The sequence below is a fragment of the Eptatretus burgeri genome, chromosome 8, assembly GCF_056783735.1.
Source record: "Eptatretus burgeri isolate ZD-2024b chromosome 8, Ebu_testis_v1, whole genome shotgun sequence".
Lineage (NCBI taxonomy): Eukaryota > Metazoa > Chordata > Myxini > Myxiniformes > Myxinidae > Eptatretus > Eptatretus burgeri.
Window position 1 is genome coordinate 77384480 of NC_140968.1, and position 22279 is coordinate 77406758.

At 50.3% G+C, this 22279-nt stretch overlaps 1 protein-coding gene across 2 annotated transcripts in view; it reads right to left on the reverse strand.

Moving 5' to 3' along the window:
- Positions 1-20403: 20403 nt before the first annotated feature.
- The window catches only part of LOC147022099 (ubiquitin carboxyl-terminal hydrolase 1-like), a 127125-nt gene continuing 125249 nt past the window's right edge, over positions 20404-22279 (reverse strand). For both annotated transcript variants that reach the window (XM_085892691.1, XM_085892690.1), the window contains exon 12: positions 20404-22279. This exon is cut by the window's right edge and continues 505 nt beyond it. The gene's annotated coding sequence lies outside the window, so the exon portion shown is untranslated.

The window sequence follows — 22279 nt, forward strand, 5'->3', positions numbered from 1 at the left end:
GAAGGACGGGAGCGACTTAAAGAGAAAGCAAGGTTGACGTTCATAAAGATAAGGGAAAGACGCCAGAAAGAAGCAGAGACCAATAAACACGATGAAGACGGGGTAAGTGACGCGCACACACACACGGAGGTAGTGGAGGACAATGGGGGTGAGCTCGCGGAGCGTGTGGGGACCCAGTGCGAGCACTTGGATGGCCTCCTCCAGGAACGAGGGGAGGGAGTATGCCCCCTTGAGGCGAGTCACGACCAGGTGAGTTCGGTCGTGCTTTGCGAGGTTGAGAGGACGGGTGCTGTGGACAGGTGCACGGAGAGCTTGGGGGTATAGAGGCCCCGGAGACCCTTGTGGGGACACGAATCCCCAGTGTGGTTGTCCCGGTGTGTGTGGTGCAAGGTGTGAGTGCGTCCCCGTGTGTGAGTGGTGTGGTGGCGAGTGTGCCGGAGTGTGTGCTTCCCAGCACGCCGTGTGTGGATGAGACACCGCGGGCGAGTGCCCCCGCGTGTGTGAGTGAGGCACGATGTGTGAGTGAGGCACCGCGGGCGAGTGCCCCAGCGTGTGTGAGTAGTATGGTTTGTGTGAGGGAAATGGCACGAGTAAGTGGAAGGCCGCGAGTGAGTGGAGCCACGTGTGCGAGGGAGATGGCATGCGTGAGTGAACGGCCGAGTGCAAGGGAGACCGCTTGTGCAAGGTCGCTGTGTGTAAGGGAGATGTCGGTCGGCATGTGTGAACATGCAGCCGCGTCTCCCGGAGTGAGTTTAATGGTGAGGTGTGTTCGTGTCGTAACACGCGGGAGTGCGTGTGTTGAATGGCGACGACGACGGCGACAGAAGAAAGAAAGCCGAGTAGCGGCTGTAGTTGTTTCGGGGACCGTGCCGGGTTCACCCAGCAGCGAGCACGAGGTCCGTGCTGTGCAACGCACGAGGCCCCCACGTGCTCGCTTGCGAGAGTGAAGTCCCGGTCCGGAAACGCCAGCGGTGGATTTGCCGATCCCGCGGACGGACAAAGTTTAGGCAGGATTACGGATTTGGACCGGACGGGTTCTCCACGCGATCGTGTGTGTTAAGCTCCAACGGGCAAAGCACATGTGTTCGCGTGGGGAACCCCTCGAGACGTGGGGCTTGTGTTTTTTTTATGCGCACGGTGACGTCATGGCTGCACGCGGGGTTGGAATCCGGCAGGAGGGGTATCCCTGCCGGATGGTGCCGTCCAAGGAGGGACGAGGTACACGTGCAGCTGCATGACGTCACGGGCAGGTGCAAAGTGCGTGAGCTGTGAGTTGCCGTGCTGGTGCTGCGCATGTGAAAAAAAAAAAAAACAGCAAGCCTCACTTTCGGGTGCACAGGATTCCTGGGCAAGGGGTGGAAGACCCCCTTGACCAGGGCACAGGATGGAAACTAGTTAGGGGGAAGGGTTAGCTTAGTTAGACCGACTTCATGGGGCAGGGGTAAGTCCTCATGGAGTCCGTGGAATGGATTAGTTCGAGGGATTGTAGCCAGATTTAGGTTGGGAAAGTGATTTTTGGGACATATGAGGACATGGACAGACTACTGAGTGTGTAGCGGGGACGTAGTTTAGCTACGTAGTGTTAAAAGGAACGTGCTACTCGTTTAAGGGACGACGTGGGAGCACGAGTTAGTTAGGGGAGGTAGTTAGAAGGATGGCAGAGGTCAGTGGTGTGTGTTGAAGAGTTGGTGAGTGAAGTGGAAGCATGTGCTTGGTGAGTGAGTGAGGCCAGCGGGTCTGTGTGTATGGAGCGAATGGGGACTGCATGGTGCGATGAGTGATTGGGGGGAGGAGTGACTCCCGCCCAAGGGACCCCGGGGTCAGTGTCGACTGAGTTAGGGGGTCAGTCAAATTGAAAAATGGAGGTTGTTTTGTTGTTGGTGGGAGTGTAGGCTCGAAACCCCTTTGGAGGGGTGCAGGAGCCCTGTTGACGGGCTGGGAGCGTGGCTGCGAAAGGTGAGTATCGCTGAGTGGGTACCCCGGGCACCAGGCTAGTCGGCCGTGGTAGGCCAAGGGCCCATGGGGGGCCAGGATAGCGTAGTGGGCACGGGTGCGCCTGCTTGGTGCGGGGGCCCGGGGCGCCATTAGCCGCGTGGGCAGTGTTGTGGGCACGGGTGACCCTCGGAAAGGGGCCTGGGAAGCCAGCCTGCCACGTGTGCGTTTCAGGGGAGGTGCCATGGGGGGCACTCCCTGGTGTTTAGGGAGCTGGTAGGCTCGGGGGCAGTGTAGTGCCCGGGGGTGCCATCGTCGGAGAATCGGCAGAGGGTCGTGCCTGCCAAAGGGAGCCACGTGTCCCAGCCATGAGACCGTGTGAGGGCACGGAGAGAAAATTGGGGGGCGAGGCCCGAAATTGTGAGGACACCAACACAGGCGACGGGAATCTGGGTTGTTAGAACCAATAGTTTAAGCGAGAGGCGCTTGTTGAAAGCCCCGGGGTAGTTTAACAGTTAAATGGTTAGGGTAGATAGGAAGTGTACCCTTCCGCACCATCCATCCCCTCGCTCTCGTTGTGGGCCGCTGGACCCGCTTTGGGTTAGATCGCTGAACTCTGGGGAGGCCATTCTGAGGCTTGGATTGGGCCTCGACACAGGACGCTAGCTCTCCCTTGTTCCCCTCCAGGAAGGGAACGTATTGGTTGGGAGTATGCTCGGTGACAGGATAGTTAAGCCGAACAAGGACAGTAAAGGGGGTTAGGGGACGATTTATAGTGGGGAAGTAAAAATAAAAAATAAAAAAGTTGGGGCTAAATTGGGGTTTGACAAATTAAGGGAGTGGGTATAGACAGTGACAGGCAAAGGCGATAGGTTGGGAGGGAGACCGTAGGGTAGGTCCGAGCCCGCCTTCCGAGTGGCCAGCACCACCGCACTCCCTCCACCAACCTCCACCGAACGGCAAAGGCTGGCCAGCTTCATCTGCTGGCTGCGTTGCTGCAAGGCAAAGGCCGGCCCACTTCATCGGCAGCTGTTGTTTTGCTGCAAGGCCTGTGCCGGCCAGTTCATCTGCCGGCTGTGTTTGCCTGCAGCGGCCTGGTTCTGCAGGCTGTTTGCCTGCTGCCTTTGCCATGCCATGCCATGCCCACTGCCCCTGTTCACCAGCCCCGTTCAATTTTTGCTTTGCCCCACCCCCCCCCTGTTCATTGCCATGTGCGCCAGGATCAAGGCAACAGTTTGCAAGCTGCGAGAACTGCCCTGTTGGCAGCTACAACACGGGCCTGCAGTGGCGGCCCGTGCACCGTGTTTGCGTGCATCCATTCATCCATCCATTCGTTGTGCTCATTGCGTGTGCCACTTGAGCTGGCACGGAGACTGCGTTTGTGCAGCCCATGCACCGTTGTGGTTCACTGCGTTCAGTTCAAAAGGGAAGGCCTTGGACTGCATGTGAGCAGCCGGCCACGTTCCCTGTCACCTGCATTGTTTGAGCCAGAGACTGTATGCGAGCAGCCTGGCTCCCTGCTAACTGCTTTCTTTTTGCAGAGTTCATTGATCCTGGGCCATGGTTTAGTGTAAAATTTGTAAGTTAAGGTTAAGATGTACTGTAAATATGAGTGCACCCCCGGCATGTCTGTCCTAGCGCCGGCAATTTTATTTAAGTCGTCCGTGTGAGTGAGTTTGTTTAGGTAGTTACTCAGCCCTCAGGTTATTTATTTTGGGGACACTAATACCATGAATGTCGCACGCAGGGATCCGTAGGTAAAATGTACTAGGGGAAAACTACACATGATGGCACACGAAAATTTGACGACTCGGGACGAGTCTGTAAAAAGGGGAGGGGGTGGTGTTGTGGTTGACGAAATTCGCAAACCACCATTCAGGTCCCTTAGGTGAGATATCTCTGTAAGTATATGTGTAGTTAGGCCCAAACCCGTTGTTTAGGGGGAATAAATGTCATTCATTCGGGCTGCGACCCCTCTAGATAGCCGTTTTTCTTTCACTATCTTTATTTTGGACCAGCCGCCATTACTACCATCATAACCACCACCAACCACGTCTCAACAGCCATCACACAACAACCACCAACCGCAACGCTGCTTCACAACAACAGCCACGACCCTTGCCGTCACATCTCGCTCTCGCAACCATCGCATCACCGCCATTCCCGCGCCGCTTGTGGGCGCCGATCCTGGACTCGTGCAGGGCGCGCACCGAGCAGCGGGTGCAAAAACACCAGCCTTTCCGAAGCAATCGGATCAAAGACGACTCACACCCACTTCTGTTCCGTCCTATCGGCGAGCGTGGGGTGATTTGGCCCCGCCTCCAGGTGCGTCGGAGTATAATCGCTATATGCAGATTCATGGATCAAAAAGCATACACGCCCACTTTTCCTCTGTCCAATGGGGAGCCAGCCAGAGGTAAAGGGTCGAAGGTGAAGGAGCGAAGCCCCGGGGGCTATAAAGGGCCGCGTTCGCTCGCCGAGCAGTTGAGTTGGGACGAGTCGAGTCAAGTTGAGTTGGGACGAGTCGAGTCAAGTGGAGTTGGAAAGAGTCCGTCAAGAAAAGTTGAGTTGGGAAGTCAGTGAAGAGAAGAGTCGGAGAAAGCAGTTGGACGGAGCTGTAGAGAGTTGGAGAGGTGGCGGCGGCGAAGGCAGTCGAGGGGGCGCTCGTGTCAGAGTCGGGGAGCTGCAGAGAGGGGAGGCCGATAACGCGACCGAGGTCGCGGTGGAGACGCTCGTCGCGGGACCCGAACCAGCGAGATAGCCTCCTTCCCCCGAGCATCAACAACCCCCTCCTGTTTCCCCCCGCGCTGAGATAGTGTGAGAAGGGGGCCCCGTTCCCACCCCATTCCAGACACTGTCCGCGAGGCCCGCGGAGTCGGGGCGCCACCGCCATTTTGCGGCTCATCACCAGACGGGTCGGCTCGACGCGGTGTCGGCCCCAGGCCCGTCTGCCCCCATCATCGTTGAGGGTGGTCCCTTTTTCTTTTGCTTTGAGTATATGTGTTGTCGGCGCCGTCTGTGAAGTAAAACTGTATAAGTGTTGCCGTGTGCTCGGTAGTCGGTGGTAGATCTGCATTGTGTTTTGCTTTTGCATTTGCTTTTTGTGCATTATTGTGTGTTTCTTCTTCTTTTACATTTGCTTTTGGTGTATAATTGTATATGTGTGCTCTCCGTGTGCCATCGCGAAATAAATGTGCTTTATGTTGAACTGTTTTTCCCGTTTCGCTTCGTCTTTTCCTCTATTGAATCTCCATCTTACTTCACGTAAAGGGTTGGTCGTGGGCTAAAACGCCCGATAATTAATCGAACCGTCGGGGTTGACGATAACACCGCTCGGTTATCCCGATAGTACGGAACGGGTCGCTTAAAGTGGCCCGTGTCCGAAGTCGACCTGCGGCGAGGTGCGATCGCCCGGTCTACCCTCCGTGTGGGTACTTAGGTCGGTCGAATTTGGCGAGCAACCCTATCCCACGCGGTGGGCCGATTGGCACGATCGTGGTGAGGCCGAAAGGCCCACCCATGACTAGTTCCCGGCGTTAGTCCGAGAGGGTCGCGACGTGCCGCTATTCGAGTTACGTGGCCGTTCGCACGCCGGCGGGCGCGAATCCGCAACAATATCTACATATATATATATATATATATATATATATATATATATATATATATATATATATATATATATATATATATTGTTGTGGTTACCAGATTCGCAAACCACCATTCAGGTCCCTTAGGTGAGGTATCTCGGTAAGTACATGTGTAGTTAGGCCCGAACCCGTTGTCTAGTGGGAATACATGTCATTTATGCGAGCTGCGACTCTTCAGGATAGCCGTTTTTCTTTTACTATCTTTATTTTGGACCAACCGCCATGATTACCACCACAACCACAACATCAACCACCAACCACAACACCGCTTCACCACAACCGCCACGACCTTCACGTCACACCTCGCAACCGTAGCATCGCCACCGTTCTTGCCCCGCTGTGGGTACCGGTGTTGGACTCGTGCAGGGCGCACGTTGAACAGCGTGTACAAAATCACGGATTTTGTGCTTCAAAAACGGATCAAAAACGACACACGCCCACTTTTTGCCGTCCAATCGGTGAGCGAGGGGCGATTTGGCCCCGCCTCCAGAACGATCGATATATGCAAATTTGTGGATCAAAAAGCCTTCACGCCCACTTTTTCTCGGGCCAATGGGGAGCGAGGTGAAAGGTCAAAGGGAGGGGGTCAAAGGCGAAGCTACGGGGGATAAAAGGACCGTGTTCGTCAGTCAGAAGAGTGTGGAAGTCTGGAGCCCGAAGCCTGCAGTAGCTGGAGAAGCTGAAGAGAGTCGAACGAGGAGAGCCCAAAGAAGAGTCCAGGGTGGAGAGTCCAGAGGCGGAGAGGCGGCAACGGCGAAGGCAGACGAGGGGGTGCTCGCGTCGGTGCCGGGAGCTGCACGCCCGAGGGAGGCCGGCAGCGCGACCTGGCCGAGGTGGAGACGCACACCAGGGATAATAAAGATCCTCTATACCCCGAGCATCAGCAACCCCCTCCTGTTTCCCCCCGCGCTGAGATAGTGCGACCAAGGGGGCCCCCTTTCCCACCCCCTGCCAGGCACTGTCCGCGAGGCCCGCGGAGTGAGGCGCCATCGCCGCTCCGCGTCTCATCACCAGACGGGTAGGCGCGACCCGGTCTCGGCCTCAGGCCCGCCTCATTCTTGAGGGATTTCTTTTCCTTGGTTTTGGGTATGTGTTGTCGGCGCCGTCTGTGAAGTAGAATTGTATAAGTGTTGCCGTGTGCTCGGTAGTCGGTATTAGCTCTGCATTGTTTTCGCTTTTATATTTGCTTTTTGTGTAAATGGAATTGTGTTTTTTCTGTGTGCATTTGGTGGAATTGTATTTGTGTGCTTTCCGTTCGTCGCAAATAAATGTGCTTTATTGTTGAACTGTTCTCCCGCTTCGCTTCGTCTTTTCCCCCATTGAACCCTCATCTTGCTTCACGTAAAGGGTTGGTAGTGGGCTGAATACGCCCGATAATTAATCGAACCGTCGAGGTCGACGATAACACCGCTCGGTTATTCTGATAGTACGGAACGGGTCGCTTAAGTGGCCCGTGTCCGAAGTCGACCTGCGGCGAGGTGCGATCGCCCGGTCTACCCTCCGCGTGGGTACTTAGGTAGGTCGAATTTGGCGAGCAACCCTATCTCACGCGGGGGCTGATTGGCTCGATCGCGGTGAGACCGAAAGGTCCACCCGTGACTGGTTCCCGGCGTTAGTCCGAGAGGGTCACGACTGGATTGTCCGTCCGGTGGGCGACGTGCCGCGATTCGAGTTACGTGGCCGTTCGCACGCCGGCGGGCGCGAATACCGCAACACTGGTGTCAGGTCGTGCGATACAAATTCATCGCCCTCCTCGCGGCACTGGTATCGGAGAACAGGAAAACGGGCTCTCCTGTCTCCGGCTAAATTCACGGGAATCGGTCCAGGGGTGAGAGAAGCGACCCCCGATTCCCTCCAAATTACGAGCGAGCGAAATTAACCCTTTAAGAGAAGCAAGATGGCGTCTCAAGGCGAGCGGGAGCCGGGGGTATTAGAAATGGATGTAGAATGTGTAGAATCCATGGTCCAGGATGGAATCCCCGAGCAGGAAATGTTGATTGTGCAGGAACACGGACTCGCCCAACTGAACCCAGAACCTGAGGTGGGTGCGGCAGCGGCCGCGGTGTATGACACCTCCCCCCCCTCTCCACCAAAACCCTTCCCCAACCCTTGCCGAAACGGCTCAGCTGAGTGCATCCAACATGGCCCAGCTATGCGCCATGCTGGCGGCATTGAACGAAAAGATGAATGCGAAAATGATCGAAAAAATGGATGCAAATACAAACGAAATGAAAGACATGAACAAGCAAATGAATGAAGTGAAAACGACGATGGATGCGAATACACAACACATGAACGAGAAGATGGATACAAATACAAATGAAATGAAAAACGAAATGAACAAGCAAATAAACGGAATGGAAGCAAACATGAAGGAAGAAATGAAAAAGTTCCGGGGTGAGACGCAGAACATGGGCCGATGCCTGCAGGCGGGCATGAAGGCCGTGACAAAGGAAATAATAGTTGAGACACGGGAGGTAAAGGGGGAAGAGTTGGCAGAGACACGGGAGATAGAAAAAATAGAGGAAAGACTACACGAGGAAGACGGGGTAAGTGACGCACACACACACACAGAGGTAGTGGAGGATAATGGGGGTGAGCGTGCAGGGACCCGGTGCGAGCACCTGGATGGCCTCCTCCAGGAACGAGATGAGTGATTATGCCCCCTTGAGGTGAGTCACGACCAGGTGAGTTCGGTCGTGCTTTGCGAGGTTGAGAGGAGGAGTGCTGTGGACAGGTGCACGGAGAGCTTGGGGGGTATAGAGGCCCCGGAGACCCCTGTGGGGACACGAATCCCCAGTGTAGTTGTCCCTGTGTGTGTGGTGCAAGGCGTGAGTGCGTCCCCGTGTGTGGAAGCGACCCCGTGTGTGAGTGGTGTGGTGGCGATGGTGCCGGAGTACGTGCTTCCCAGCACGCCGTGTGTGGATGAGGCACGGTGTATGAGTGAGGAACCGCGGGTGAGTGCCCCCGTGTGTGTGGATGAGGCACGGAGTGTGAGTGAGGCACCGCGGGTGAGTGCCCTCGCGTGTGTGAGTGAAACGGCCAGTGTGAGTGAGGCACCGCGGGTGAGTGCCCTCGCGTGTGTGAGTGAAACGGCCAGTGTGAGTGAGGCACCGCGGGTTAGTGCCCCCGCGTGTGTGGGTGAGGCACCGTGTGTGGATGAGCCACCGCGGGTGAGTGCCCCCGCATGCGTGAGTGAACGGCCGTGTGCAAGGTCGCTGTGTGCAAGGGAGACCGTGTGTGTGAGAGAGCGGTATGAGAGGGAGATGTCGGTTGGCATGCGGGAGCACGCAGCCGCGTCTCCCGGGGTGAGTTTAATGGTGTGGACTGTGTGCGTCGTAACACGCAGGTGTGCGTGGGTTGAATGGAGACGGAGACGGCGACAGAGGAGAGAAAGCCGAGTAGCGGCTGTAGTTGTTTCGGGGACCGTGCCGGGTTCACCCAGCAGTGAGCACGAGGTTCGTGCTGTGCAACGCACGAGACCGCCACGTGCTCGCTTGCGAGAGTGAAGTCCCGGTCCGGAAACGCACGCGGTGGATTTGCCGATCCCGCGGACGGACAAAGTTTAGGCAGGTAAATGGATTTGGACCGGACGGGTTCTCCACGCGATCGTGTGTGTTAAGCTCCAACGGGCAAAGCACATGTGTTCGCGTGGGGAACCCCTCGAGACGTGGGGCTTGTGTTTTTTTTATGCGCACGGTGACGTCATGGCTGCACGTGTGGTTGGAATCCGGCAGGAGGGGTATCCCGGCCGGATGGTACCGTCCAAGGAGGGACGAGGTACACGTGCAGCTGCATGACGTCACGGGCAGGTGTAAAGTGCGCGAGCTCTGAGTTGCCGCGCAGGTGCTGCGCATGTGAAAAAAAAAAAAAAAAAAAAGCAAGCCTCACTTTCGGGTGTACAGGATTCCTGGGCAAGGGGTGAAAGACCCCCTTACCCTGGGCACAGGATGGAAACTAGTTAGGGGGAAGGGTTAGCTTAGCTAGACCGACTTCATGGGGCAGGGGTAAGTCCTCATGGAGTCCGTGGAATGGATTAGGTAGAGGGATTGTAGCCAGATTTAGGTTGGGAAATTTATTAATGATTTATTTGGAGACATGGACAGACTTGTGGATGTGTAGAGGGGACGTAGTTTAGCTACGTAGTGTTAAAAGGAACGTGCTACTAGTGTAAGGGACGACGTGGGAGCACGAGTTAGTTAGGGGATGTAGTTAGAAGGATGGCAGAGTTCAGCGGTGTGTGTGTTGAAGAGTTGGTGAGTTATGATGTGGAGACATGTTGAGTGAGTGAGGCCAGCGGGTCTGTGTGTGTGGAGCGAATGGGGAATGCATGGTGCGATGAGTGATTGGGGGGAGGAGTGACTCCCGCCCAAGGGACCCCGGGGTCAGTATAAAGTGAGTTACGGGGTTAGTCAAATTGAAAAATGGAGGTCGTTTTGTTGTTGGTGGGAAAGTAGGCTCGATACCCATTTGGAGGGGTGCAGGAGCCCTGTTGACGGGCTTGGGAGCGTGGCTGCGAAAGGTGAGTATCGCTGAGTGGGTACCCTGGGCACCAGGCTAGTCGGCCGCGGTAGGCCAAGGGCCCATGGGGGGCCGGGATAGCGTAGTGGGCACGGGTGCGCCTGCTTGGTGCGGGGGCCCGGGGCGCCATTAGCCGCGTGGGCAGTGTTGTGGGCACGGGTGACCCTCGGAAAGGGGCCCGGGAGGCCGGCCTGCCACGTGTGCGTTTCAGGGGAGGTGCCATGGGGGGCACTCCCCGGTGTTAGGGAGCTGGTAGGCTCGGAGGCAGTGTAGTGCCCGGGAGTGCCATAGCGGGAGAATCGGCAGAGGGTCGTGCCTGCCAAAGGGAGCCACGTGTCCCAGCCAGGAGACCGTGTGAGGGCACGGAGAGAAAATTGGGGGGCGAGGCCCGAAATTGTAAGGACACAAACACAGGCGACGGGAATCTGGGTTGTTAGAACCAATACTTTAAGCGAGAGGCGCTTGTTGAAAGCCCCGGGGTAGTTTAGCAGTTAAATGGATAGGGTAGATTAGGAGATGTACCCCTCCGCACCATCCATCCCCTCGCTCTCGTTGTGGGCCGCTGGACCCACTTTGGTTATAGATCGCCGAACTCTGGGGAGGCCATTCTGAGGCTTCGTTGGGCCTCGACACAGGACGTTAGCTCTCCCTTATTCCCCTCCGGGAAGGGAACGTAGGGGTTGGGAGTAGGCTAGGTGACAGGATAGGTTAGCCGAACAAGGACGATAAAGGGGGTTAGGGGACGATTTATAGTGGGGAAGTAAAAATAAAAACAACAAAAAAATAAGTTGGGGCTAAATTGGGGTTTGACAAATTAAGGGAGTGGGTATGTACAGTGACAGGCAAAGGCGATAGGTGGGAGGGAGACAGGTAGGTAGGTCCGAGCCCGCCTTCCAAGTGGCCAGCACCACCGCACTCCCTCCACCAACCTCCACTGAACGGCAAAGGCTGGCCAACTTCATCGGCTGGCCGTGTTTTTCTTCAAGGCGGAGGCCGGCCAACTTCATCGGCAGCTGTGTGCTGCAAGGCCTGTGCCGGCCAGTTCATCTGCTGGCTGTTTTTCTTCGAGGCCTGTGCCGGCCAGTTCGTCTGCCGGCTGTGTTTGCCTGCAGCGGCCTTCTTCTGCGGGCTGTGTTTGCCTGCAGCGGCCTTCTTCTGCGGGCTGTGTTTGCCTGCTGCCTTTGCCATGCCATGCCCACTGCCCACGTTCACCAGCCCCGTTCAATTTTTGCTTTGCCCCCCCTGTTCATTTCCATGTGCGCCAGGATCCGCAAGGCAACAGTTTGCAAGCTGCGAGAACTGCCCTGTTGGCAGCTACAACACGGGCCTGCAGTGGCGGCCCGTGCACCGTGTTTGTGTTCATCCATCCATTCGTTGTGCTCATTGCGTGTGCCACTTGAGCTGGCACTGAGACTGCGTTTGTGCAGCCCATGCACCGTTGTGGTTCACTGCGTTCAGTTCAAAAGGGAAGGCCTTGGACTGCGTGTGAGCAGCCAGCCACGTTCCCTGTCACCTGCATTGTTTGAGCCAGAGACTGCATGTGGGCAGCCTGGCTCCCTGCTAACTGCTTTTCTTTTGCAGAGTTCAATGATCCTGGGCCATGGTTTAGTGTAAAATTTGTAAGTTAAGGTTAAGATGTACTGTAAATATGAGTGCGCCCCCGGCATGTTTGTCTTAGCGCCGGCAATTTTATTTAAGTCGTCCGTGTGAGTGAGTTTGTTTAGGTAGTTACGCAGCCCTCAGGTTATTTATTTTGGGGACACGAATACCATGAATGTCGCACTCAGGGATCCGTAGGTAAAATGTACTAGGGGAAAACTACACATGATGGCACACGAAAATTTGACGACTCGGGACGAGTCTGTAAAAAGGGAAGGGGGTAGTGTTGTGGTTACCAGATTCGCAAACCACCATTCAGGTCCCTTCGGTGAGGTATCTCGGTAAGTACATGTGTAGTTAGGCCCGAACCCGTTGTCTAGTGGGAATACATGTCATTTATGCGAGCTGCGACTCTTCAGGATAGCCGTTTTTCTTTTACTATCTTTATTTTGGACCAACCGCCATGATTACCACCACAACCACAACATCAACCACCAACCACAACACCGCTTCACCACAACCGCCACGACCTTCACGTCACACCTCGCAACCGTAGCATCGCCACCGTTCTTGCCCCGCTGTGGGTACCGGTGTTGGACTCGTGCAGGGCGCACGTTGAACAGCGTGTACAAAATCACGGATTTTGTGCTTCAAAAACGGATCAAAAACGACACACGCCCACTTTTTGCCGTCCAATCGGTGAGCGAGGGGCGATTTGGCCCCGCCTCCAGAACGATCGATATATGCAAATTTGTGGATCAAAAAGCCTTCACGCCCACTTTTTCTCGGGCCAATGGGGAGCGAGGTGAAAGGTCAAAGGGAGGGGGTCAAAGGCGAAGCTACGGGGGGATAAAAGGACCGTGTTCGTCAGTCAGAAGAGTGTGGAAGTCTGGAGCCTGAAGCCTGCAGTAGCTGGAGAAGCTGAAGAGAGTCGAACGAGGAGAGCCCAAAGAAGAGTCCAGGGTGGAGAGTCCAGAGGCGGAGAGGCGGCAACGGCGAAGGCAGACGAGGGGGTGCTCGCGTCGGTGCCGGGAGCTGCACGCCCGAGGGAGGCCGGCAGCGCGACCTGGCCGAGGTGGAGACGCACACCAGGGATAATAAAGATCCTCTATACCCCGAGCATCAGCAACCCCCTCCTGTTTCCCCCCGCGCTGAGATAGTGCGACCAAGGGGGCCCCCTTTCCCACCCCCTGCCAGGCACTGTCCGCGAGGCCCGCGGAGTGAGGCGCCATCGCCGCTCCGCGTCTCATCACCAGACGGGTAGGCGCGACCCGGTCTCGGCCTCAGGCCCGCCTCATTCTTGAGGGATTTCTTTTCCTTGGTTTTGGGTATGTGTTGTCGGCGCCGTCTGTGAAGTAGAATTGTATAAGTGTTGCCGTGTGCTCGGTAGTCGGTATTAGCTCTGCATTGTTTTCGCTTTTATATTTGCTTTTTGTGTAAATGGAATTGTGTTTTTTCTGTGTGCATTTGGTGGAATTGTATTTGTGTGCTTTCCGTTCGTCGCGAATAAATGTGCTTTATTGTTGAACTGTTCTCCCGCTTCGCTTCGTCTTTTCCCCCATTGAACCCTCATCTTGCTTCACGTAAAGGGTTGGTAGTGGGCTGAATACGCCCGATAATTAATCGAACCGTCGAGGTCGACGATAACACCGCTCGGTTATTCTGATAGTACGGAACGGGTCGCTTAAGTGGCCCGTGTCCGAAGTCGACCTGCGGCGAGGTGCGATCGCCCGGTCTACCCTCCGCGTGGGTACTTAGGTAGGTCGAATTTGGCGAGCAACCCTATCCCACGCGGGGGCTGATTGGCTCGATCGCGGTGAGACCAAAAGGTCCACCCGTGACTGGTTCCCGGCGTTAGTTAGTCCGAGAGGGTCACGACTGGATTGTCCGTCCGGTGGGCGACGTACCGCGATTCGAGTTACGTGGCCGTTCGCACGCCGGCGGGCGCGAATACCGCAACAATATATATATATAGATATAGATATATATATATATATATATATATATATATATATATATATATATATATATATATATATCTATATATCTATATATCTATATATCTATATATCTATATATCTATATATCTATATATAGATATATAGATATATAGATATATAGATATATAGATATATAGATATATAGATATATAGATATATAGATATATAGATATATATATATATATATATATATATATATATATATATATATATATATATCTATATATCTATATATGTATATGTATATGTACCAGTGTACTGGGCCGGTGTATACCCCGGTTAAAATAGGTGTACCATATCCCTGTGTCGTAAGAGGCGACCAGGGTTACGTCAGGAAGGGCATCCGGCGTAAAACATGTGCCAAATCACTATGCGGATCATACGGATGATCCGCTGTGGCGACCCCTGAAAGGGAGCAGCCGAAAGAAGAAGATATATTTATATATATATATATATATATATATATATATATATATATATATATATATATATATATATATATATATATATATATATATATATCGATTTCTTCAAAATGCCAAGAGGGTTGAGATCAACAACGCAACCTGCTCGTGATAAATTAATTAATTAATTAATTAATACCCTGGTGATGACTGATGACGTCATTGTTCCGGTTGCCACTGTGCTCAACATGAGCTGTGAGTGAATGTTCCCCATTTTGAAGAAAGCCGACATCTTCGCCGGGGTTTGATTCCCGACACCAACTGTGAATTAATACTGTCCCGTCGAATTGACACTTCGCTTCTTCTTCTTTTTCGTGCGATCCCAAAGCTCGCTGCGTGGGGTGGAACCATTGGCTGAAGGCGTGGCCGTGCTGATGATGCAGTGCCCTCTATTGGTTAGAGCAGGAATTTGTAATTTGTTCACAGTACCGGAGATTGCTCGCCTGCTCTTCACGAAGGACACCATGGCATATTTAAAGTCCACCAATCTCTAATGGTGGAAGACAGGACGGCCAGTTTAACGTCCATCCGATGAACGGCGCACACATTGATTGATGAATGACCTCGCCTGTGAAACACCGGGATGGCGGTTTATAAGTTGGTCAGGATTCAAACCCAGGCTACAGGGAGCTTGGAAGCGAGTGTATGACACGTGGGTGTGTGCTGGCGAGCAGACTGCCAGCCCGGTACGTGGTTACTCGGGGGTCGGTTTCGTTGGTCATCGTACAATATCTCACCTTTCGAAAATAGTAGACCATTGCATGCTGGTGCACGCGGTAAATTCCTAATTTGACCCCCCCCCCAATACCCATGTGCTATTGAGAATACACCTTTTTATTACCCATCCTCTCTTTCATCATGGTTTCAGAGGAGTTGGTCTTGTTGATGGAGGGAAGGGGGGGGGGTCGTCTCAGTGTCTGTCTCTCTCTCACATCACATTTTCCTTTTCTGTATTTTGTTCAATTTAAAGCTCTCGATATTATTGGAATTCCCCGCAATGAGGCTGAAGCACAATGTCTGAAGCTCTCACGCTCATGTGTAGGTCATTAACCTCCGCCATCTTCGAAGATGGATGGAGGTTACTGTTTCCACCCCTTTCTGTTTGTTTGTTTGTTTGTGAACAGTATTACGGAAAAACTCCTCGACGGATTTCGACGAAACTTGGTGGGGGGGTTAGGTATGGTCCAAGGATCATGCCATTAAATTTTGGACTTGGTCCCCCCCCCCAAAAAAAAATTATTAGAGAAAAAAAAGTTTTTTTTTTTTGCATTTCTACATGTTTTAAGTGATTTCCAACCCCCCCCCCAAATTTTTTTTTACCCCCCCCTCAAAAAAGAGAAAAATATTTTTTTGCATTTCTACATGTTTTAAGTGATTTCCAACCCCCCCAAAAATTTTTTTTTTACCCCCCCTCAAAAAAGAGAAAAATCTTTTTTTGCATTTCTACATGTTTTAAGTGATTTCCAACCCCCCCAAAATAAATTGTTAGAGAAAAAATTTTTTTTTTTTGCATTTCTCCATATTTTAAGTGATTTCCAACCCCCCCCCAAAAAAAATTGTTTGAGAAAAAATTATTTTTGCGTTTTTACATGTTTTAAGTGATTTCCAACCCCCCCCAAAAAAAGAATTTTTTTGCATTTCTACATGTTTTAAGTAATTTCCAACCCCCCCCCCAAAAAAATTGTTACCCCCCCAAAAAAAATTGTTGGAGAAAATTTTTTTTTTTTGCATTTCTCCATATTTTAAGTGATTTCCAACCCCTCCCCCCAAAAAAAATTGTTTGAGAAAAAATTATTTTTTTGCATTTTTACATGTTTTAAGTGATTTCCAACCCCCACCCCCAAAAAAATTGTTATCCCCCCCAAAAAAAGAAAAACAATTTTTTTTGCATTTCTACATATTTTAAGTGATTTCCAACCCCCCCAAAAAACATTTAGAGAAAAAAATTTTTGCAACTTTTTTTCAACAAAATTTCGATTTTTTTTTGCATTTTTACATGCTTTAAGTGATTTCCAACCCCCCCCCCCAAAAAAAAATTGTTGGAGAAAAGAACTATAACTCTGTCAGCACTTGACATCATATTTAATGAATAAGATATAAGGTTCACTTGAGTGACCCAGCAGTATTGGCGGCGGAGGTTTTGCACTCTCCCGAGTGCTCCCCCTCTAGTTGGCCTCTGTTTTTACCACCTCTCCTCTACAGGGTGCCCCACAGAAAACCAGGAAATTTGGTACAGTTTATTTAAAACAAAACAAAAGCAAACTTAGATGTATTGTAAAACAAAGATACACTTTATTATATGTTGTTAGTTTGTTGATATGGTAAAATAGGGCAAGATATATCTCAAAATCTCAAATTTCCTGGTTTTCTGTGGGGCACCCTGTAGTTTAGCCCCCACAGCTCTCTCAGACCTGTGACCTTCCACAGCTTCGCCATGATGCACAGATTCTTCCAAACCATGATGCACAGATTATATTCCTCACTCTCCATGCACTACCCTCACTCCCCCGGAATACCTCTGGCTACGGCTTCCCCTCCACTCCCACCACATGTTCATGTATGTGTTGTACCGTCCACCAAACAGTGATAACTCCATTTACATCGCGCTTTCTGAAAACATGGACCAACTTCTATCCTCTTACCCCAACTCTATCTTCCTCATATGTGGTGACTTCAATTGTCATCATGGCAGTTCGCTGGACGTGGGTACCTCTCTCACCTGTCATGGCACTTCAGCAAAAGACTTCTGCGACTCATTGGGACTGACTCAATCGGTCAACTTCACGATCAGGATCTCAATCAGGTCTGGCATTTCACTCAAGCTGACTGGCAGGATCTTCAAGCAGCCATCAACCTTCTAGACTGGTCTCCCATCTCCACTTTCACCAACATCAACTCATCTTGGGAATTCTTTCAAAGAAACTTGCTCTCTCTCTCATATAGATTTATCCCCTCTCGTCTTCAGTTGTCCTACCCTCCTCCTGCCCAAGGTACACTGAAGCTTGTGACGAGGCAGTTGTCAAGAAACAACTTGCCTTCGCCTCATGGAAGGCGAATCCAACTGATGGTAAACTCAGTTCCTTCCACAAAGCTCGGAACAAGTGTGTTTCTACCCTCAGGAGAGCCAGAAAACAACATCTTTCTCATCTCAAGTCTAAACTCTCAAATCTCTCTCCTTCCTCCAAATCCTGGTGGTGTCTACTTAAGTCTCTTTCTCCATCCCCTCCCTTACCACAAATGGTCGTACAAGTGACACTGCATGTGAAAAGGCTGAATGCCAAAACTCCGTGATTGCTTCTAAATCTTGTGACCAAACCCATCGCTTTCTGTACCCACCTGACCCAACTGTCCCTGGACTCTGTGTCCTTTTCTCCTGACAAGGTGGAGAGCTTGCTGTCAAACCTTGACCCAGATTCCAAAACCGGTCCACATTACTGCTCTGCATATAAAAGGTGCAAAAACAAATCCCTGCAACTACAGACTAATCGGGCTGCTCCCAATTAGCAAAATTATGGAATCCATCCTCACTTCAGACATTAAATCCTTCTTCTTCTCCAATGGCTTGATTCTGATCATCAATTTGGATTCAGACCAGGTCACTCTACCCTGGATATGCTGCTTCTGCTCTCCCAACAATGGATGGAGGTCCTCAATGCCAGACAAGAAATCAGAGCCATATCCTGAGACATATTGCGTGCTTTCAATACGGTCTGGCACCCTGCCCTGCTCACCAAACTCTCTTCCAATGGTATCCAAGGACATCTCCACTCATGGGTCGCAGACTTCCTCTTCTGTCACAGTCAACGTGTGGCCCTAAATGGAGTTCTCTCATCCCCTCTTCCTGTCCAGGCCAGAGTTCCTCAAGGCAATGTTCTGGGCCCTGTTCTTTTTCTGGTTTTCATCAATGATCTCTCCAACTCTCTGGAAAATTGTCTTTATCTCTTTGCTGATGACTCCATCCTCTGCCGCCTGTTATCCCTCAGATCGGCAAGCAGAAGCCTCTTCACTCTTTGCAGATTGGGATAAAATCACAAGCTGGGGCAACATGTGGAACATGTCTTTCAATCCTGACAAATCTCACACTCTCACTATGTCTCTCTGAAAGGACCATCTGGAACCCCTCCCCAATCTACTTTCTCAACAATCCTCTTGAAGAAGTCCTTTCGTTCAAGCTTCTGGGTCTCACTATCTGCCATGATCTTTCCTGGGAAAGCCACATTTCAAAGCTGACCTCCAAAGCCAGTTGCCGACTGGGCATCCTCTGTCGTGCGAAGTCCTTCCTTGACATACCTGAGCTTCTGACCACAGACAAAGCTTTCGTCCACAGCCTGATGGAGTACTGCTCTCTCGTCTGAGCTGGTGCTCCCGCCTCTCACCTTTCTCGGCTTTACACTGGAGATAGCAAGGCATTTAGAATCATTGGTATCACCCGCGATGAGGCTGAGTCTTTGGGCCTCTCACCACAGGCATATTGGTGTGGTCTTCCTGTCTTCTACAGTCTCCTCTCCAGTCTCTCCCACCCGCCTGCTCTTTCTGCGATATGCCCCCCCCCTACATATTTCCGCAGGGCGCTGAAGGTCCACCAGAAACCCCCTTCTGATAAAACTCCAAAAATCAAGAATAAATGCTCACCTTCACTTTTTAATTCCTCTGTTTTTCCCACCTTTGGAACAAACTCCCACACATTCTTCAATCCCACTCTTCCCTCCACGTCTTCACAACAGCTGTTCATCACCATCTCTTATCCAAAACTCTGATCTTTTCTACCCACATGAATCCACTCCAAATCCACCTCCTTCAAGTTCCTTGTTTTCCTTCCTGAAAGTCCCTGTCGTGTCCATATTGTTTACCCTGTGTACCCCACCCCGTCTCTCCCTTCCACAGATGTCCTCATGTCTCTGTTGCTCACTATTTTGTCCTTCCCTCTCCCGGCCCTCTTGTCTCCTGCTTCCCTTGTTGTACTTTATGTATGTTTGCTCTCATACGAGCCTCGGCATTGTATCCAAAACAAATAAATACCCTTCTGATTTAACTCCCAAAAAGGTTTTCCATGCACCTCCACTCTTTTGTTCCTCTTTTCTTTCATTTTTTGGAGCTGCTTTCTGGAGATGCTCAAACTGCACTCTTCCCTCCAAGGATTCAAGCAAGCTGTGGGCCACCATCTTACGCCATCCCTGCCCACAACCTTTTCTACCCCCATTAACCACATCTTGCCCAACCCTCTTACTTATGCCTGGTGTTAACTTAATGGTTAGGATGGTGGGCTTTAGATCCTTGGGTCCTGAGTTCAAATCCTGCTCAGCTGTTGATTTAACACCAGGTGGGGTTAACTTGGCCTGTCATCCTTCCGATGTCAGAAAAATGAGTGTCAGCATGCTGGTATTCTGTGTCGGAGTGGCGACTCGTCCAGGATTGTGCCCAATGGCCAAGGAGACTGCTTAGGCAGCACCAACGCTCTGCACAGAGTATGGTCCCAATCTCCTCCTCCTCCTACTACTACTACTACTTATGGTGGTCTTTCTCTCTCTCTCTCTCTCTCTCTCTCTCTCTCTCTCTCTCTCTCTCTCTCTCTCTCTCTCTCTCTCTCTCTCTCTCTCTCTCTCTCTCTCTCTCTCTCGTTATTTTTTCCTGTTTGTCCCTTGCTTTGCTTGATGTGTTAAACTGTGGTCCTCGTGCCCCACGGTAAACACATTGCCTTTTTAACCGTCCGTCTCCTCACCCTTCAATGAGCCTCAATAATGTAGATAATAAAATCCTCTAACTCCAGTTGTCTTATGACATCATTAAGTCCAGCCAAAGTAAAGGACTATAAAAGTTTCAGCAATCTCAGAATTTTGTACGCAAACATCAAAATATTTTTTTCTCATATGATACGTGACATAACAAATGTAGCATGTGATCTGAGCAATCTTTTGAAGTGTAAATTAACAAAAAGTTTGTTTGGTTTGGTATTTTTTATTATTATTATTATCATTATTATTGTTATATTTCATTTCCAGAGGGGCAGACATTTTCTTGAATGTATGAAGTTACAAATGATCAGTAGAACCAGGATAAGATTCCACAACACTCACCATCATTCTCCAGCTCAAACAAATTCAATCGATGACTCAATGTCCTCCTTCCTGTCACTCTTCATAAGCAAGTTACTTCTTCAAAGTAATTAACTGCTTTCATGAACTTTACACAGCTGAAAATCTGGTACTTTTCACAGTGAATCTGGGTACAGAATGCAGATAATAATGAGCAAATCACTGGCTTTATTCCTGAGTGTCGTATTTCTGACATGTGTGGTAGGTTTGCAACAAGTATATACAATGTGAGGCTCAGCTGATTATTAAATAATTCTCCAATCCTCAGTAATGGCTCCCAATACATACTGAGAGTCAGCATGGTTACACAGCACACTGCACACAGGTGTGATCTTAAAGCCTTTACATATCATAGGTAAGCCTCTGGGTGGATTTTTTTTAATGTCACAATCCAACTGTAGATTTCATATCCTTGTCTTTGGATATACCGTGCAGAGTGCCCGTGGGTTTACGGTGCAACAATGAAAAATTGTACACAGAAGAGATGCCTTGTATAACCAGTTGCAAAAGGTGGTGTGGGCGATTTGAATGATAATTGTGAAATTTTGGGACATCTCACTGATGTCATGCCACTGATGAAAATCAAGGCTGCTTTTCAAATTGGCATCTTCATCCGAAGTTATCAGATTCAGAGCAAGATGCCTATTAAAACAGGAAGCACTCATTCATTCATTCATTCATGTGCAGCCTTGCATCATTGCTGGGGGCACGGCCATGCCGCTGATGCAGTGCCTCCAGTTGTTTACAGCAACAATTTGTAATTTGATCAGTGTGCCGGCGAAAGACACTGAGGGATCTTTAACGTCCACCAACCAGTGTTGGCAGAGGAGTTCGTCTGTCCGATGGATGGCGCGCATACACATTAATGCATCACATAACATGCAAAATACCAGGGTGACTGTTTATAGCTGGGTCAAGATTCTAACCCAGGCACATGACTGTGCACAGGATGTACGTCTGCACATGCCTGAAAGCAGCGAACATGTATGCTGATCCTTTTTGTGTGTGCACAAACCATAAGATGCTGAGAGAGACAGAGAGAGACAGAGAGACAGAGAGAGACAGAGAGAGACAGAGAGAGACAGAGAGAGACAGAGAGAGACAGAGAGAGACAGAGAGATGAACATGTGAATATCAGAGAGATGATCAGTGTGGAGAGATGTTTCAATCTCGCTATCCATGATAAACCCAAAACACCGATCAAAGCACACTCATATTTACTCTCATTAACATTATCCACGGTGTTGTCAGAAATTTTACAACAAAATGACACCAGTAATTCATTGTGATCATTATAATTACCAGTTATGCTGTAATAAAACAGCAAATGTTGCAATCATTATCCCTTTTTGACGACTCTGTAACAACACGCCAATTTTTCAAGAAATGCGTTTTCAAGTATTAGAAAATCGAAAATCAAATTATAAATATACTGCATCAGTTCATTGATAATTAATTGACAAATAAATAAACACTTAAAAGTAATGCTTAAAAAAAAGAATAAATAATTGTCATTAATTAAAATGAAATAAAAAACACAATTGTAACTCTCATGAACCGTGTGAGGCTCAGTCAAAAAATAAGTTTAGAAATATATATATATATAATTGTTATAGTTATTGTAATTATACTTATTGTTTTCATTGTCGTTGTGGGCTTGCGTTTGCAAGTACCACTGGCTGGGCGATTTCACAACCTGAGACTGACGAATTGGGCCCTTCAAAGTGACCACCTCACTGAAGGTCATGATCACGATACACTACCGAAACGTATCATTGCATTTCACAAGAAGAGGACACATAAAGCCAACTGATTCACTGAGGCATAGGCACAAGCACGAAAAGGAACAAAGTGAAATGCAATAGAAGGAAAAAATCGACAGCAAAGATGGACATAGCTGATAAGTACTTCTACTATCATTGAAAATTGAGGATAAATCCATCCACGGCTGGCTTGAGTGGACACTGGACATTTACTGCAGTTTGGACACCAACCAGAATTACAGATCACCACCAATTAACAAG